Source organism: Ovis canadensis, chromosome 8, assembly GCF_042477335.2.
Source record: "Ovis canadensis isolate MfBH-ARS-UI-01 breed Bighorn chromosome 8, ARS-UI_OviCan_v2, whole genome shotgun sequence".
Lineage (NCBI taxonomy): Eukaryota > Metazoa > Chordata > Mammalia > Artiodactyla > Bovidae > Ovis > Ovis canadensis.
Genome location: NC_091252.1, coordinates 88,911,108 through 88,914,620, shown reverse-complemented (window position 1 = coordinate 88,914,620; position 3,513 = coordinate 88,911,108).

Below are 3,513 nucleotides of genomic sequence, written 5' to 3'. Positions count from 1 at the left end.
ACTGCAAGCAGGCTCCTTTGCTAAGACTTCAGGGGGTGCTGGACAGTCACAGTCTGCTTCACGGGGTGCGCCAGCGGTCCACCCAGAAAGCTGAGCAGCAGCGGCGGAAAAGGTGACAAGCCCCGGCGATTGCACTCGCCAAACTCCTGAGCTACTCGGACCTGGGAAGGGCACAAAGCGCAGTCCCAGCCGCATTTGTGCCTCTGAGGGCTGCCTGAGGGCCGAACCTGAGCGGCTTGGACCGGGGAAGTGCACGCAGCCTAGGGCCGGCCCCAGACGGTTCCCGGCTGAGCATCGTAGAGCCGGAGCGGTTTGTGCGCCGCGAGAAAGGACAGGTCAAGCGGGGCAGAGATACTGTGTACACACGACAGTGCTATTTGTTTGCAGCATCCCCCCTCCCCACAGCGCGACTGAACTAGTGAGCCTAAAAACCAGCAAACAGAAGAAGTTAAACAGAGGAAACCACCTTGGAAGTGAGCCCACACGGCCCATAACATCAGAGAAGAGCCAGATATATTTTTAATTTTTTAATATTTTTAAAATCATTCTTTTTTTTTTGCCTTTTGCTTTTTTTTTCTTTTTTTCCAAGCTTTTTTTTAATTGTTAAGTCTTCTATTTCTCCTCTAATTTTTATTTCTATAACCTAGTATTACTATTTTTTTTAAAAAAAAACTTTTTTTTTTTTTTTAAGGCAAACACCCTATATACTCTTTGGATGGTTGTTGGTGTTTTGGTTTTTTTTGTTTGTTTGTTTGTTTGTTTTTTAATAATTCTTTTTTTTTCTTTCTTCCTTTTTCCTTCTGCTTTTCTTTAATATTGTATCTTTGAAAATCCAACCTCTACTCCAGATTTTTAATCTTTGTTGTCAATTTTGTACATTTAAAAACCCAAACTTCACTACCCAAGTTTACCTGAGAGCGAGATTACTGGCTTGTCCACTCTCTCCTCCTCTGGCCTCTCCTTTTTCTCCACCAGGTGGCCTCTGTCTCTTTTCTCCCCCATCTCTTCTCTATCCAACTCTGTGAATCTCTGTGTGTTCCAGACGGTAGAGAACACCTAAGGAACTGGTTACTGGCAGGATTTGTCTCTCTCCTACTCATTCCTCTCTCTTATCCTCCTGGTCACCTCTGTCTACTTCCTCCCTCTCCTCTTCCCCGTATAACTCTGTAAATACCTCTGAGCAGTCCAGACTATAGAGCGCACATAAGGAAGAGACTACTGGCTAGCTTGCTCTCTCCTCTCTTGATCTCACCGCATCTCATTCCAGTTACCTCTAACTACCCCCTCCATCTTCTCTTCTCCTTGTAACTCAGTGAACCTCTCTGAGTGTCCCTCAAGGTGGAGAAACTTTTCATCTTTAACCTAGATGTTTTATCATCGGTGCTGTATAGATGGAGAAGTCTAGAGGCTACTGTAAAAATAAAACTGAAAACCAGAAGCAGGAAGCTTAAACCCAAAGCCTGAAAACATTAGAGAACTCTTGAATTCAGGGAACATTAAGCAATAGGAGCTCATCAAATGCCTTCATACCTACACTGAAACCAAGCTCCACCCAAGGGCCAACAAGTTCCAAAACAAGACATACCACGCAAATTCTCCAGCAACACAGGAACACTCCCCTGAGCCTCAATATACAGGCAGCTCAAAATTATCCCAAAACCTTTGATGTCTCATAACCCATTACGGGTCACTCCACTGCACTCCAGAGAGAAGAAACCCAGCTCCACCCACCAAAACTCCAACACAAGCCTCCCTAACCAGGAAACCTTGACAAGCCACTGATAGAACCCCACCCAAAGTGAGGAAGCTCCATAATAAAGAGAACTCCACAAATTATCAGAATATAAAAAGGCCACCCCAAACGCAGCAATATAACCAAGATGAAGAGACAGAGGAATACTCAGCAGGTAAAGGAACAGGAGAGTTGCCCACCAAACCAAACAAAAGAGGAAGAAGTAGGGAATCTACCGGAGAAGGAATTCCGAATATTGATAGTGAAAATGATCCAAAATCTTGAAATCAAAATGGAAACACAGATAAATAGCCTAGAGACAAGGATTGAGAAGATGCAAGAAAGGTTTAACAAGGACCTAGAAGAAATAAAAAAGAGTCAAAATATAATGAATAACACAATAAATGAGATCAGAAACACTCTGGAGGCAACAAATAGTAGAATAACGGAGGCAGAAGATAGGATTAGTGAAATAGAAGATAGAATGGTAGAAATAAATGAATCAGAGAGGAAACAAGAAAAACGAATTAAAAGAAACGAGGACAATCTCAGAGACCTCCAGGACAATATGAAACGCTCCAACATTCGAATTATAGGAGTCCCAGAAGAAGAAGACAGAAAGAAAGATCATGAGAAAATCCTTGAGGAGATAATAGTTGAAAACTTCCCTAAAATGGGGAAGGAAATAATCACCCAAGTCCAAGAAACACAGAGAGTCCCAAATAGGATAAACCCAAGGCGAAACACCCCAAGACACATATTAATCAAATTAACAAAGATCAAACACAAAGAACAAATATTAAAAGCAGCAAGGGAAAAACAACAAATAACACACAAGGGGATTCCCATAAGGATAACAGCTGATCTGTCAATAGAAACTCTTCAGGCCAGGAGGGAATGGCAAGACATACTTAAAGTGATGAAAGACAATAACCTACAGCCCAGATTACTGTACCCAGCAAGGATCTCATTCAAATACGAAGGAGAAATCAAAAGCTTTACAGACAAGCAAAAGCTGAGAGAATTCAGCACCACCAAACCAGCTCTCCAACAAATTCTAAAGGATATCCTCTAGACAGGAAACACGAAAAGGGTGTATAAACCCGAACCCAAAACAATAAAGTAAATGGCAACGGGATCATACTTATCAATAATTACCTTAAACGTAAATGGGTTGAACGCCCCAACCAAAAGACAAAGACTGGCCGAATGGATACAAAAACAAGACCCCTCTATATGCTGCTTACAAGAGACCCACCTCAAAACAAGGGACACATACAGACTGAAAGTGAAGGGCTGGAAAAAGATATACCACGCGAATAGAGACCAAAAGAAAGCAGGAGTGGCAATACTCATATCCGATAAAATAGACTTTAAAACAAAGGCTGTGAAAAGAGACAAAGAAGGCCACTACATAATGATCAAAGGAACAATCCAAGAAGAAGATATAACAATTATAAATATATATGCACCCAATATAGGAGCACCACAATATGTAAGACAAATGCTAACAAGTATGAAAGGGGAAATCAACAATAACACAATAATAGTGGGAGACTTTAATACCCCACTCACACCTATGGACAGATCAACTAAACAGAAAATTAACAAAGAAACGCAAACTTTAAATGATACATTAGATCAGTTAGACCTAATTGATATCTATAGGACATTTCACCCCAAAACAACGAATTTCACCTTTTTTTCAAGTGCTCATGGAACCTTCTCCAGGATAGACCACATCCTGGGCCATAAATCTAAACTTGATAAATTCAAAAAAA